This window comes from Rhinolophus sinicus, linkage group LG01 (genome assembly GCF_036562045.2).
Source record: "Rhinolophus sinicus isolate RSC01 linkage group LG01, ASM3656204v1, whole genome shotgun sequence".
NCBI lineage: Eukaryota > Metazoa > Chordata > Mammalia > Chiroptera > Rhinolophidae > Rhinolophus > Rhinolophus sinicus.
Genome location: NC_133751.1, coordinates 179283474 through 179299864, shown reverse-complemented (window position 1 = coordinate 179299864; position 16391 = coordinate 179283474). Strand labels below are relative to the sequence as shown.

Genomic DNA, 16391 nt, shown 5'->3' with positions numbered 1-16391 from the left:
AAATGGGGGGAGTCCCGGGGATATGGGCTTCTCCTCTGTTAATAGTTCGCCTGGGTCACAGGGCGCCATGTCCATGTGGGTATGCGGAGAGCTTTTGAAGTTCCAAAGCTCTTCCTGCACCAGATTCAGAGCCTGTATGTTTCAGCAGTTCTGTTCACTCCTGCAGGGATCCACTCAGCTAGGTGGGGCGTGGGGCGGGGTGAGGTGTGAGAGGTGGCCCAGAGCAACGGTGGCGACCACCACCACAGCCGGTCCTATTTCCACAGCTCCCTCCCCTTTGCCGGAACTAGTTGGGCTGCGAATCTGTGTCTGTGGTCCACAGTTCTCAGAACAGCAAATATTCTGTTCTTCTGATCTGACACTGCTACTGTTCTGCTTCTAGCACTGGGCAGGTGGGGGCGGGCGAGCTCTGGGAGGGTCAGTAGGGGGCGGCTAGTCTCAGTGCCTAAGGCTTTTGTTCTCTGCTCGGCAGTGAGGGCTTAAACCACCGTGTTCAGCCTTCTTCCGTCAGTCTTTTCTCCGAGGTCTCTGCCATGAGCGTTGGGTTCAGCTGTGTTATATGCTGCCCCCTCAGCCCTGTGGGCCATAAGCGGAGCCCTAGCAGTCCGAGTTCTTCCCTCTCCCGCAGCTGCTGTAGTTCCGGGATGCAGCGAGCTCCGAGCACTGAGCTAGGTCTGCATCCTGTGCCCGCACAGCTCTGTCTCCGCACTTCTCCCTTCCCTCCTCCCCCGCTCGCGCGATTCGCCCACCTTTAGGTGAATTTAGTAGTGGGCCTCTTCATCTTGCCTGTCTGCTGTGCAGGGAGTCCTTTGTGGAGTTATTGTTGTTCAATTATTTGTAAATTCCAGGGGAGCTTTACAGAAGCTCACCTCATGCAGCCATTTTGATCCCTCTCTTTTTTTATTAGTTTCAGGTGCACAAAACAATGTAATAGTCATTTATCATTTATATCCCTCACACAGTGACAACACCCCTCTCCCATCTACTACCCCTCTGATATCGCACACAGCTATTACATTTCCACTGTCTCTGTTCCTAATGCTGTACTCCGCTTCTTGTAACCATATATATATATTTGTAGTTAACATTCATTATTGTTCAGCTTCAACTTCAGGTGTACAGTACAGTGATCAGGCATCTACACCATCCCTGGGGTGTTCTCCTTAACGAGACGAGTGTCCATTGGATACCCTACAAAATTTTTACAACATTATTGATTACATTCCCCAAATTGACTTTCGTAACCCCGTGGCAATCTTGTGGTTACTAACTGTGCTTTCTAATTCCCTCACCTTCCCCCTTATCCCCACAACCCCTCCCATCTAGCAACCCTCAGACTGGACAACTTTTGAGTATGCTTTGGATACTAAAACTACTGAGTGTTTATGCCTTTTGAACATGACCTAAAGTACATTGGCTGCAATTATTTGCCTTTTCTCAACTTAACACAGTAGAACTATTTCAGTAGGAAATACAACCAATCTTCCTTTTGAGCCTACACATAGGGAAAGTATTCAATGAATAGAATTAGGCTAAATGTTACTCTGTTGAAGTTATGGTGACAAATATTTCCATAGGTTTTTCTCTACGGTTCTCTTAAATTGCCCTCAATAAATCACCTTAGGTACTGACTATGCTTTATGCAGTGAATTGAGTGAATTAATGATGTTTGATAACTGAGAGCCTTAGAAATTCAAGTGAATTGTGCATTAAAATAAATGAGTATTTACTTTTACAGTCACCATAGATTATCACTCATTATACTCCAATATTTGACACAGACTAATGATAAGAGCTAAAGAAAATTATTTTTTAGGCATAACATCTTAAATAAGAAACTTTACAAATACCAAGCAAACAACCATAAAAGCCTTCTGTTCTCCCATTTTTCCAAAGAACAGAAATGTTTTGGTGTAGGCTTTTATTTTCTTTATAAAATCAGCATGGAAGTAATGCATACAATTGAAAATAAATGCTATATTTACTTAAACACCCCATTTTTGTTGAAGCTCCAGGAACATAATTGCTTATACACATAATTGGAGATTACATGATATTTTAAAAGTATTACCATGCTTCCCTGAAAATAAGACCTAGCCGGACAATCAGCTCTAAGGTGTCTTTTGGAGCAAAAATTAAAATAAGACCCAGTCTTATTTTACTATAATATAAGACATGGTCTTATATAATATAATATTAGGGCTTATATTAATTTTTGCTCCAAAAGACACCTTAGGGCTGATTGTTCAGCTAGGTCTTATTTTCGGGCAAACACGGTTAAATGTGAAAATTCTGTAAATAAGAATTACAGATTTTGAGTTGCCCTTATTTTACATGTACTTTAGATAAAGATTTTTATACTAATGACCTGCCAAGTCTTTAACTTATTCAGAAAATCAACTTTTGTTCTTGAACTCTGAACATTAGGCCATAGCATTTAAAATCAATCATGGAATCTAAGACAAAAATTTGGAAGAAAGGTTTACAAACAGTAAATAAAAAAATTAAAACAAACACTATAATTAATTAGCAGGAAAATAGTTTCTGTTTTTAAACATTTCATCTATGTATCTTTCAAAAATGATTTGTTGAACTTGTATAAGCTTATTTTCTCTTTCCAAACATGTTGGTAGACATTATTTTTGTGGATAAATTAAAAGGATTCCTAATTCTTTCACATACCAAAGCAGAGACTAAATGTACACAGTACTTACTTAGCTAAAGATAAACTAATAATATATGTAAAAATGTTCTATGTTTAATCTTCTATGTTAGATCTTGCGACATTAGTATCATTTTATGAGGTTCCTATCAGCATGAGTAAACTGCAATCAGTTCAGAAGCTCACATTCTTCAGTTTAAGTGGGAACTAGACTTTTATCAAAATTGAAACAAAGAAAAAAATTATGAAAGGCAGAAAATACTCTTTAGGTGCATCATATTTATGCATAATTATTAAAAAATGTATAAAATTTGTTTAAGAAATAGCACATAAAACAAAGGAATGGCCTCATAAAAATCTAGGGATATTTTTTTCCCTTGTGAGCTTGTTTGCAAGATTAAAATTGAGGGTTTTTGTTTTTTTTCCTGTAAGGAAAGCTCAAATTAAGTAAAAGTGAAATCAAATTAGCATAAAGTTATCTTAAGTTAAAAAGGCCATCTCTTTAGTTTCCAAAAAACCAAAGAGTTACGCAACTTTTAAAAGCAAGTACCCACTGGAGGGATATGGGAACTGAAGAAGGAGTCAGTATGTAATAAAAGCCAAAAGCTAAACACATAAGTAAAACAGAATTTATATTATTCTATCAAATTCTTCTCTAAACAACCTCTTATCTAAATAAAGAAAAAATTTACAGATGGATAACCGGAATTCACCAATATTCAGTAGGGTCAAACTTTATCTAAAAAAGTAAATTTGTATTTATCACACAGAATAGAATTTCGAATTCTTTTCAGTACTTGTTTATGAGAAACCCAAAGCACAAAATGACATCTTCACAGCATAATTAGTTTAAAAGACATTTTTTTTGGGCTTTAAATCTTTATATGTGCAAAGGAGCATGATAAATAAAAGTAATTAACATCATGGGGACGTAAAGTACAGCTTAAGGAATATAGTCAACAATATTGTAATAACTATGTATTGTGCCAAGTGGATACTAGACTGATCGGGGGGATTGTTTTGTAAATTATATAAATGTCGAACCACTACGCTGTTGTTGTAGGATGGCTTCTTTTTGTTCCTTGTCCAGGGAACACCTCTGTAGACTGGACTACCTCCACAGCTAAAGCCAAGACTCAGTCCCAGTGCTGGATCCATGCACAATTGCCAACATCTGCTGGAGGAAGACCTCCCTGGAGTATCTATATGGCAAGTCAATCCGAACGGACAATGATGTGAAACAGTACTACCTAGCCCTCCACGTGGAAGTCTTGGAAGGGCACAGTCAAGCGTATTGGACTGCATGGACCAGCCCTGCTCAACCCTTCTACCCCACCCATGTTGATAAATGGAACTGCCAGAGGCCGAGCGGGCAGTGAGCTTGGTGCAGCTGAACCTCCCTCTTGGCCCGCATCACAGGACTTCAAAGGTTTGGACTGGACATTATGAAAAACTGGACTTCATCACAAACTGGACTTTAAAGATTTGGACTGGACGTTATTAAAAATTAGACTTGGCAGTGTGGCCCTTCTGATATTGGCCATTGGTGTGTTCAAAATCATGGTTGGGCAAATGTTACAGTAGGGTGGTCTCACGCTAGTGTCTGTACCAATGTTCTTCATGCAGCGTTAACCACAGGTATGAACCCCATAAACACCTCCCTCACGTCTCCTGATGTAACTCCATTGTTTCTTTTTATCTGTTTTCTCCCTCATTGAGGTGATGTTGTTTTTCTCCCCCATTGAGGTTAGTTTTGTTTGTTTCTTTGTTCCCTCACATGAGAAACTACATGTTGGTTAGTTTTTTTGCTCCCTCACATTAGAGACTGCATGTAAGGTGATGGTTAAATTTTGTCTGTTGACTCTTTGTTTTCTCACATAAGAGACTGCATGTGATTACCAATGAACAGAAAATTTGAGGCTGAATTATAGAGAAGATGTTGGAGAAAATTTGCCTTCATTGGTTGATGTGAGCTTTTGTCTATTCGCTTTTGTCTGTTACTACATATGAGGTAATGGTTAGCTTAGGGTTAAAAGAAGTCTGTGCTGTGATTAGGGGTTGAGTACATTCCCCCTTTGGTCTCATTCTCCCGAGTAGGGGAGGTACGAGATGATATTGCTTTCTGGGTCTCAATCTCCAGAGCAGGCGAGATATGGGATGAGGCTGCTTTTCTATATACGAGATAATGTTGCTTTCTGTCTGTTTCGCCCACATCAGCAGATGAAGTAAAGAAGTAGCTAAGTTATAGCAGGATGATGTGACAGGCATGTTGCCAGGTTTTGGAAGACCTTGGGCCGATGGTCCCAAGCAGGAACAGTAGATGTTGTTTGTCTGGATGAACTAGACCTTCAGCCGAATAAGCAATATTTTTATCATCGACTGCCGGACCCTCCCGGAACTGGCCATTTCCAGAGGGGGAGGCAGGAACAAGGAGCTTGGCTCTAAGGTACATGTGAGAAAATATATGACAGACCTTAGGTGGCATAAGGATTGATTGATTGCTATTTCAAGAGATTGCTATTCAGAAGACTTGTTGTTCCAGGACTGCCTTTCAGGATTGGATTGTTTCAGAGTAAGAGATCGGAACTTGCCTCAATGGACAGTAGAGACTTCTTTTGTTGGTGAATTGTCATCATTCTAGCATCTTTGGGAACTTGTATACAGCTTGCAGTTTGCAGTATCAGAAGACTCCCTAACTTCTAACAACAACAGCAGCAACAGAAGCAGCATTCTTGGGAACCAGCAAGCAGCAGTGGGAGACGCCTGAGTTTCTCTCAGCTGCAGACCTGGCAAGGTTTTGATTCCTGACTGTTCCATGTTGTTGTTCCTATGGTTTGGTGAGCTTTTGTCATCTACTGTAATAGTTACTATTGTGTAGAGTTTATTACTGCTTTTGGATACTCCTTATCGATGTTATTTGTGTATTTAGCCAAGTGATTTTTGATCAATAGTAAACATATGTTGGGATCTCTTAAACTTATATGTATGTGCACTCCTTCGACATGAAATTGTTATCAATATAAATAGTTTGGTCTTAACCACCTTTACTTCCTGTCATTAGCATATTCAATTAATTGCCTTTGTCTTTTGCTATTGCATATTGCTAAATAAATTAGATATTGCTAAATAAATAAATAGCTAAATAAATAAATATTAGGCCCTCTCTAGTGTTCTCCTCCCCTTTTCTTTTCCCTGCTCATCATTACAGCTGTACACCTGAAGCTAATGTAATATTGAATGTCAACTGTAACTGAAAAATTAAAAAATCAGAAAAATTATTAAAAGAGGGCTTTTTTCACTGTTAGTCACCTTAGAAGTGTTGTCATTAAATTTAAAGCAGGCGAACAAGTTTGCAAAGTTCCAGCTGATGAAACAGTCATCTTTCTGCATTTTATAGCTTTGTCAGCAGTTTTGTCAATTGCAGTTTTCTGATATATATACAGGAAGTTACGTACACAGGAAAGTATAAGCAGACACACAAAGAAGAATTTTACTGTTCAAGTTCAACACTATGGAAAGTGGGTGAATGTAATCTGAATACTGGTTCTGCAAAGTGATAAGCATACAGATCTACCATATAACGCATTCAGTGTCTTGAGCTACAAAAATACTTCTAACAATTTAAGTGACAACTTAGCTCAACCAGTGCACACCAGCTGTACTCACCAGCCTGGGCAGCTCCTCTGGCATTTCAGGCTTTTCCTTCCAGTTCTTCTTCACTTGTTTCCTAGGTCCAGAGCATAGCAAACCAATACCCTGAAAATGAGGACAGCCCTGCAATAGTGAAATGCTTTGTCCAATATTCCCAGGGAGGACAGACCACTGGTGATAAAATCCTCAAATTAATGCTGGCACGTTTTTGTCCTTGCTTAGCTTCAAGGGAGGAATTACATCTTTCCTACACTTGGGAAGCCAGGTACCTGCTTCAGGTAAACTCTTTTACCTGTATCCAGAAGGCACTAGATGAAGAAACATCCATTTGTTGGAAGCCAAATATACTTGTACATGCATTTGCACTTGCATCGTTAAAACACAAATGTATAATGATAGTCTACTGAGTTTTTGAAAAGTTCGACACACGGGTTTAAGACTGGGTTTAAGAAACATTCAAGGTATCTATTTAAGACACTTCTCTTTATAGAATGGATTCCTTCAGCCTCTGCCAAGTAGTTTTCAGTTTCTGTTTCTTACCAAGATGTTTTTCAAGAACCACTGAATCTACTGCAGAAAAGGCCAGAATGACTTAACATGCTCTGCTTAAATTCTCTTTGCTCCAGAGCACAAGGATAAATGCCACCCCTTTCACCTTGTCCTTTAGGGTCCTCAAGTGCACTGGGTGTGCTCTTTACAGGCATGTCCTGGGGGCAGTACTGAGGAGTGGCTGCTGCTTGGCCTGGTCGCTGTCACCAAGCCCCTGAGATTGTGGTCTTGAGCTAAGAAGCCCCGACTGGCGGGGTCCAGATCCTGGCCCCCAGCACTGAGAGCCGCGGCACCACCAGGACAAGGGCGCCCGCCGCGTGCACAACCACCGCATGTTTCTGCCCCTACAGGGGGGCGGGGCGGACGTTGACACCTGTGGGCCCCCAGGTGAGAGGCTACGAAACCCTACCCGGCTGCCCAGTCTCAGTCCCAGGTCCTGATGACCCCCCTCCCGGGGGTCTTTACACCCCAGAATCCGGGTGTGGTGTAGGGAGGGCCACAGTCTGTTGACTGTTGGTGTATCCGCGATGGAGCGCACAATGTCGGTTGAGCTAAGCAGTAACGTTTCAGGCCCAACCATAATTCTGCGCTCATCACGAGGAGCTCTGCGTTCCCGCGGGGACCTCGCCACACCTTTACGGGCTCAGATTATTGGCAAAGCCGAGTTTGGGCAGCGGGAGAACCTGGCTCAGAACAGCCTGTTGGCTTCTGGCCAGGGCTGGCTTAACTGCAAACCACCAAGTTCCCGCGCAGCGGCCACAGAGGCAGGCAAACTGAGTCTGCACGTCTCCCCCTACAGGTCACCCGGAGGTCCCCGCGGCCCACACACCCATTTCTGGTGACTTCCGCTCCCTCATGTTCCGGAAGGGCTTCTCCCTCCCGGTCCTGTCCTACTGTGAGCTCCCTTGGCATTAAGTGGCTTCATCTGTGCCACTACCAAATGACACTTGCCCAGCAGTCTGTACAGAGGAATCCATGGCGCCTCACTGGAGTCTCGTGGGTGTGGTAGGAGCACGGGACAGCCGTGAGGCAGGAGACAGGGCTTTCATACTTCACCCAGGCCCTCAACACCCCGGGATTTGGGGGCACATGAACAGAGGCTTCCTGGTGCTCCGGCTGCCTCCATCTGAGGGTGTGTGTGTGTGTGTGTGTGTGTGTGTGTGTGTGTGTTTTCAGGCCAACAGAGGAGAGGGTTTTGTTTTTCAAGGAGGTGTGCATGGGGATAGGGGGGTGAGGCATATAGTGGGGGACTCTTCAGGGCCTTTAACGTCTTGCTGGCTAATAGCAACCTCCTTGCGGGTGGGAGGTCGGCTCTTTCTGAAGGGGGGCTCCTGCGATGAGTAAGAACGGAGCCTCAGCACTCCACCCTTAGTTTCAAGGTGCTTAGTGCTTCCCTTCTACACCCACCTCGCAGCTCTGCCTTCCTGTGGAGCCTTCCCTGGCTCAATCCTTCCCCTCTCGCCTCCCTGTTTTCCTTCTTTTCTTTCCCTCTCACTCCTCGCCATCTACATTTTTCGCTCTTCCTTCTCTGAAGTTTCACCCACTAGTGACTTTTCTCCAGTCAGGGCTCGAAGTGCTCAGTGCACTCGTGCCTCATAAATCTGCATCCGAGAACCTTTGCCAACCGAGGATTAACTGTTGGATAAATCCCTTGGCTGACTACCAGGGTATATAAATCTAAAATTCACCTTGTTCCCTTAGAAAGCAGCTCCTCCTCCTGTGCTGCCTATTGCTACCATGTCCTCCCACTCACCTGAGCAGACCTTAGATTTATCTTTGACTCCTCTGTCCACTCTGTCTTATCAGATGACAGGGGCTGGAATCTCTATTACCAACGGCACTGTTCTCCCTCAAGCCTTTGTTACCTTCTGACTATTCCAGTAGATTTCCAACTTTATGTCCCATGCTAATTCATGTTATACAATCTGTCATGTTATACAATTAAATGCGATTATGTAATTTCATTGTTAATAAATCTTCAAAGGTCTGCATTGTTGACAGAATAAAACCTGGACTTTTAACTTGTATTTAAGCCATGATCCGATACATGCCTGATCCATGAAAATATAGTTTTCCAGTTTTCTCTCCAGATTTCCCCCATTCATTCTCTATCCTCTAGCCAAACGAAATTATCTATGTTCTGATCCATGCCTGGTACTTTTCTGACCCCCAGCCTTTGCAGCTCTATTTGCCTCCACCTGGAATTGCTTTTCCTTGTGTCTACTCCTCTAGATCATGTCGCCTCCTCCTCCTTACTGTCTATGGACTGCATCTGGCACAACACTTTCTACTTTGGGCTGCTTTCATTATAAGACCATATACAATTAAATTATAAACTCCATGAGGTGGGATATCTGATTTATTTTTGCCATTTCTTAAATGCCTGGCCACAACTTTTTAGGTGTTCCGTAAAAATGTGGTGAATAAATATATGAATGACTATGCATCTCAGTCTGCTCTCTCCTCCCTCTCTTGCCTTAGCTCCTGGAGAGAAATGACTAACAGTTTAACCCACAAAAACTACTGCCACTGCCATAGAATAATTGATCTGTTGCCTGATTTACAGATCAAAAATGTAGAACTGAGCTACATTTTTTCACATGCATCTTAAAATGTTTAATCAGATCAGGTTTGCACATATTCGGTGGCTTAAAGTAGTTATCAACTGACACTAAGTTAGAATAATGGGTTAATGTTTATAGCAGCCCTGCCAAACCTTAAACACCTATCTTCTTTGCCACTGTGACTCAGAAAGTCTTCCTTTGCTCAGTTCTCCATTATGGTGTTGTGGGTTAGAAAAATCAGAAAACACAAGGCTGGAAGCGTAGAGGACTGGCTGGCGAGTAGTAATGATCATTATTATAATAATCACTGGTAGCATTAATTTAGCTGTTAATGTGTGCTGGCACTGGGTTAAACACTTTTACATCCAAGCTCATTTAATACAGGGACCCTACTAGGTAGGTACCATATTTTCTCTATTTGACAGGTGTGGAAGCTGAGGCACAGGTAGGTCAAAACTTGCCCAAAGTCACGCTTACAGCTGGTTTAAGTGGCAGAGCTGGGATACAAATCAAGTTAATCTGGTTTTAAAGTCCCGGTGTCATTTGAAATTTTGTAATCACTCAGCATTTTCTGAATATTGGAGCTCAGTCCTGGAGGCAGAAGAAATAAGACAAGCTTCCTGCTCTAAAGCTTGCAATGCAGCTGGGGACAAAGAGAGAATCAGAAAACACTGGGGATGAGCAAAGCGCTCTCAGTTCTCGGCTCCCTCAGTGGTCAGACACCAGTACTGGGAGGTTTGTGTGTCAATCGCTTGCTTCCATGTCTGTTCCTCTGCAGACTCTGGTCGCCTTGGGGCAGGAGCATGTGTCCTTACGATAGCTCTCCCTTGGCCCAGAACAATGTCTCACACAGAGCAGGTACATAAAATGTGCTTGTGGAACTAAACCAAACTACTAAGTAGTGTTGTTGTTCGGAAGACAAATGTAATAACAGGACAGATGTGAGCCGGTCAGTCTGAGTGGGGTCATTGGGGGGTTCAGGGAGGAGACTTGAGAGATGAATACAGTTTGGAGGTTGTTATAGACAATGTTTGTGGCCTGCCACCCCCACCCCCGAATAAAAATTCATGTGTTGAAATTCTAACTCCCAAGGTGATGGTTTTGGGAGGCAGGGCCGTTGAAAGGTGATTAGGTCACCAGAGTGGAGCTCTCACGAGTGGATTATTGCTCTTATACAAAAGACCCCAGAGAGCAATTTTGCTCCTTCCACCATGTGATGACACAGTGAGAAGATGGCCATGTGTGAAGCAGGAAGCGACACTCAGCTGACACAAAATCTGCTGACACGTTGACCTTCCCAGCCTCCAGAACTGTGAGAAATAAATGTTGTTTGAGACGCCCAGTCTATGGTACTTTGTTACAGCAGCTGGAACTGACTGAGACAGAGGTCCTTTGCCTTTGCTGCTTTTTCACTCCTCTCTCTCTTTCCTTCCTCTCCTCTGTCCTGCCTTCCTCCCCCTTCCACTCCCCTCCCTCTCTTATTTCTTGGTATGTGCCTTTTCATTCTGAATCTTATGAAGTTTATTTTTTAAACAATTAAAGGGTTGATCTCCTTCCACGGCCCCCTACAGCCACTAAATATCTCCTAACTGCCAGTGCCTCTAAGTCTTGTCTTTTTTTCTCAGGTCAGGTTGCAGTAGGGATAGCCAGATCAGTGCTGTCCAATAGAAATGTAATGGAAGCCATAGAGGGGAGAGCCACATATATAATTAAAGATTTTCTAGCAGCCAGAGTAAGAAAAATAAAACAGGTGAAATTAATTTTAATTATATGTTTTACTTAACCCAATATAGCCAAAATAGTATTTCAACATCTAATCATTATAAAATTATTAATGAAGCATTTGACATTTTTCTCTTTTGGTAACATGTCTTCAAAATCTGCTGTGGGTTTCGCACTCACAGCATGTCCCCATCTGACCTGGCCTCATTTCATGGGCTCAGTAACCCCATGTGTCTCATGTTTGTGGTATTGGACAACGCAGGTCTGGAGCTGTAGGTGGGACTTCCCAACATTTTCCAGGCCATGGCACTCTTTGGAAATGATAATATTGTGCAGCACACCTGGGGTAAGTGGAGGAGGTTGACTGTGGCTGAAGGTTGCCGCACAGCTCAAAGGATCAATAGTCTGCCTATAAGCCATTGCGAGCCTAGACAGACAGTAAGCACCAAGTCACAATCCTTTAAAATCCATATTTCCTTTTGATAAATACAAACATCTTACAGCTTTCTATTTGAAACTTAAAAACGGGTAACTCTTATTTTCCAAATGAAAGCATTCTATTTGTTGAACTTACAAGTTCACCTTTAAATTGACATATGTCCCCGCCCCCATGTGCATCAGGCATCAGGAAGGAGTTGTGAGAATTCCCAGATAGGGAGGAGGGACCGCATACCAGGTGTGCAAACTGATTCACATAGGCCATTTGAACCAGCCCTGGCGTGGCTGGGCTGTCCATTGCAAAGTTGGAGCCAGGCCCCTCGCCCTGCCAGCTGCAGCCACAGGGTCTGTTATGGTAAAGAACACAGAAAACCCTAGAAACATTCCTGACTTACCTAGTCCTTGGGGGTAGAGGAGATAAAATCAAAAGGGAAGATTTTTAATAAACATGTCTTAGGACACCTAGCCCATGGGGAGTGACCAAAGTGACCACTTGCCTAGGTGACTTAGAAAAACATCTGAACGGGTCCCCTCCCTTGCATTCCTGGAACATACAGCTGGAAGGCCACTGGGAAGCAAAAGATGAAGTGAGACTTCTGTCTTGTTCACTGCTGTATTCTCCAGCCTGACCCAGTTACTGACCAAGCAGGGGCTCAGAGAATGCTTGTTGAATAAATACACCACCGATTAAACGTGTCAGTCCTGGCTGACAGTCCCTAGCCTCTTCCAAATAAATGCCTGCCTGGGCTCTTTTTTTTTTTTTTTTTTTTTTTAACGTGATGGTGTTTTCAACTGACCCTTATGACCAGTTCCAGGGCTACTCTGAGCTCGGTTGCAGATCTTGGTTTCTATTTGTGCAAGGAACTATAGACCCTGAAGGAGCTCTGTTCTGCAGGAAGGTAGGCCCAGGCAGTAATCCAGTAGCTGGCCCAGCTTGCCAACCAGTGAGGGAGACTGGCAAGGCCTGGAGGGCACAGGCCCGAGGGCACTGTGTCGGTGGGATGGGTGAGGCTGGCTGCAGTTTCAGGCATTATCCACACCATCCCAGCTTTTACATGAGAAAAGTTTCAAAATATCTTACTTTTTGACTGACACTCGTAGTCAGGCCTGTGCCAAATGTTTATCCTCTCTACTTCAAATTAAGTAAATAATCGGCTTTTTCCCCCAAAGTATAAACTTAGAGTACTCCATCAATGAGTCAATCCTCTTTCAAGGAATACATGTTCCTTTTTGGAGATTCCAATGTGTCCTCTTGGTGAGCGCTGCCTGCCAGGGAGGGTCTCTGGGTTAGATGTGCCCTGGGGCCTATTCTGAGGGTGTATGTTTCCATATCCTTTTCAATTGCCAGTTGCCACTGACACCCCCAACCCTACCTTCTTCCTCCTGTGAAAGGGTATTGTTTACTATCCTTCTCCTATCCTTTAGTCTTCTCCTCTCTGCCTACCCCCACCATGGTGAGTAGGGTCCACCTGCCGCCTGAATCCCACCCCCTCCACACGCACAATCCTGAGTCCTGTTCCCTCCCTCCTAATGTCTTTACATATCTCCCTCTCTAATCGAATCCAAGCAGCCTGGAACGTGGGCCCTGCTCAGCTGTGTCAGGGGCACTCACTCGCCCTGTCCTCTGCAGAAGGCCCTGTCATCCCATCCTGCCTGGCTGTGCAGGCTGGCTCCTGCACATGGGCTTCCGGGCAATGGGGTGAAATCCAGCCTCCACTCCCCTCCCACCAGGCCCCGACCTGTGAGGGGCACCTACCAGGAGGAAGGAGCCCTTTCTAATGTACCCAACAATGCCATCACCTTGGCTAAACACAGGGTATAACTGGTAGAAGAATCTCCTTTCCAACGATTGTGACCCTTTCAAATTCTAGGATAATCTATCTGTTTGGCAGTAACTGGGGAGAGCGTCACCTTGTCCAGTTTCAGAAGTACACAAGGAAAAAGCCATAATGATGTATCACAATTCTCTTTCTGTGGTTTGCTTTTTTAAGGTGTGCATTTTTCAACCAAGACATATATAGGTTACAAGAAACATCTTGACCCAGCACCACATCCACCATTGTCGCCCAGTTTCCTCTTCCTCCTCACCCAATACCACACCATCTAGGCCAAGTGACAGGAGAGAGATAAGTGGTTCCCCTTGTTATAAGCAGTGGAGAGATTTTCCTGGGACAGGCTCTAATCTGTACCTGACCTGATGGTTCTCAAAACTTAATTTGCGTTACAATTATAAAGGCGGGCCTATGAAAACAAATGTCTGGGCCCCCACACAGAGTTTCTGATCCAGCAGGCCTGGGCATGAGCGTGTGCATTTCTAACAAATTCCCAGGTGACACTGTTGCTGCTGGTCCACGGACCACACTTTGAGAACCAGTGACCTAACTATTTCTGGCTGCACCTTCCCTCAGAGAAATGAATGGCTCTACCCCTCCTGCCACAGCCCTGCGGAACTTTGAGAAGGGACAGCATTTTGGCTGGGCGGGGCCGTGTCCTCATCCCAGCTGCCCAATCAGCTGAAGATGGGATTGCAGAGGGTCAGTGTTAGGAGCTCTTATGTACAACAGTAGCTGCCAGAGGGGTGTGACAACCAAATCCAGTGAGCCCCACCTTAGAGACTGTAGGGAGAGGATGGGGTGAGACTGGAAGTGTGGGAATTCTGTCCTGGCTGATAAGTTTCTGTGTTTTGTTCTGTTTTGAGCATCCATATGTGCAGTCTTTCCTCCCTGGAGTTATTCCTGTCTCTTGATGGGAGCACCCACACTCTCTCCTCAGTTTTCTTCTTCAAACTAAATGTTCTGAGTTTCTTCCATGATTTTCAGTGATGTAGTTCTCAATCACTGTTCTGGCTGACTTATTGGTACTCTTTGGCAAGTCCTATGAAAAGACCCCGAACTGGTTATCCATCTGTTGAATGAATGACCACTCCAAAGAGAGCAGGCATCTGGGGCCTCTTCCTGCCTGACTCCCCGACTCCGGTATACTCTGCTATCACACACTGCATTTCAGCACATACTTAGTGAGCCTCCTTATGTGTATTTTGTGTACTAGATACCAAGAAAACAGAGATGCAAAGACAGAAACCTGCCTCCCACAAGAAGCCAGTGGTCTGGAGGGAGATGGGCTTGTGACCAGCCATTTGATTCAGAATGACATGTTCAAGGCTGGCAGTCTGCACAGGTACCAGGAGGGAAAGACAGCACTCGGCATTGGGAAGCACTTACTAATTATGAAGCTAAATGAACTAACTGTGTAGGGAATCCAGGTTCACTCAGGGATTTCCTAGAGGAGGTGATTTGTGAGCAAGGATTTCTTCCTATTCCATGGTGGAGTGCAAACCATCCATGATTATAAATTAGGCTTGATAGGGCTCTGAGAACCGAATATCCCACTTACAGGCTGAAACCTCTGGGGTTTAGAACTTGAGCTTTTCAATGGCTATCAGATTCTTAGCAGCATTTTCTGCGTCTTTCTGGACTCAAGGCTATATTCCACAGTGCTGAAGTTGCCAGAAGAATATCCGTCAGCGAGGTGGGAGCACTTTTACAACATAAAATGCATAGTATGAATCAGGCTTGGACTAGGGTCGCCCCAAATCCAATATGTCTGTATTCCTGAGACCCCCAGAAACAGGGAGATCTGAAAATGTCATAGCTTCATCTTGCTTTTAGCCTTTCTCTCATTCCCTGCATTAATGTCCCCTTTTCTTTTATGTGGATTGACTCAGCTGTCACCTAGTGCAGCAATACACTAGATTGTCATCTAGTGTAGCACTCGCATTATCTGAGAGACATAAGGGTGAGCACAGGCTCTGCAGATACTTGAAGTTGCAAGTTAGTGAATCACTGAATTTGAATTGGGTCTAATGACTTACTCTCACCATACATTTCCTAAGTAGGGGTGGCATCCTCCAGTTATTAATATGTCATCACCACACTCTAGAATAAAACGGATTGGTCCCAGAGAGAAAAAAAATAGAATCACAAATTTAAGTGATTTGAGATTGCAAGTTCGGGTTTGTGGAACGTTCCATAAACCTTGTCATCCTCTTGCCTATACGAGTTAAGAGACAAAGATTAGAATTACTTCCAGGAAAGAGTATACATTTCTTGGTTCTTTCTAACAAATGAGGCAGCTAAGGAAGTTATCTCTATGTTTAAGAAGTTCCTATTCTGTTGCTCTTTTTTAGGAGTCACAATAGACCACTTTTTGTGATTGTTTTTGTGCATAACTCTCAGTTTTTAAGATTGGTCATCAACAGCTATTCATTGGATCACCTCTGTGTAGTGTGATTTTTCTGATTCTTTTATTACTACCTTTTAGCCAGATTCTCCATTTATATTAATGGCATCAACATTTAACTGTCCTGCAAGGTTTAAAGTCTTGATTTCTCACATTCTTCATCCAAATATTAAACCATGTTCAAACCCTGCCATTCATTTCTTCTCACATCATTTCTAGGATCCAATTCTTCTCTTTCAACAGCCATTCCCTTGTTTGGGCCTTCAGCTCCTTACATCCAGACTACTGCAGTTGTTCAATTTCTAGAGTCTTCTCTGACCATGTCCATCTTCAGTCTACTCCATAAAAATAGCAGGAGAAACCTCAGAAAACATCACTTGGATTGTGACTTCCATAACAAACCTAGTGGTTTCCCTTTAGAATACTGAATCCCACTCTTTTCTTCATTCAATATTTCAGCTAATATTACCTCCTGGATGAAGCTCTTAAGATCACAGTCTACCTAATTTTGGTTAGAGTACTAAAATTGAACATATGCCCCATGCCTTTTTAATTACATGTATGTT

General features: G+C 43.5%; 1 long non-coding RNA gene across 1 annotated transcript in view; it reads right to left on the bottom strand.

Annotated features, from left to right (window-relative positions):
• LOC109455121 (aldehyde oxidase 4) overlaps positions 1-16391 on the bottom strand; it is a 119266-nt gene that overhangs the window by 68400 nt on the left and 34475 nt on the right. The window contains exon 4 of the long non-coding RNA XR_012495729.1: positions 6329-6418. This is a non-coding gene — a long non-coding RNA (aldehyde oxidase 4). The remainder of the gene's footprint in view (positions 1-6328; positions 6419-16391) is intronic.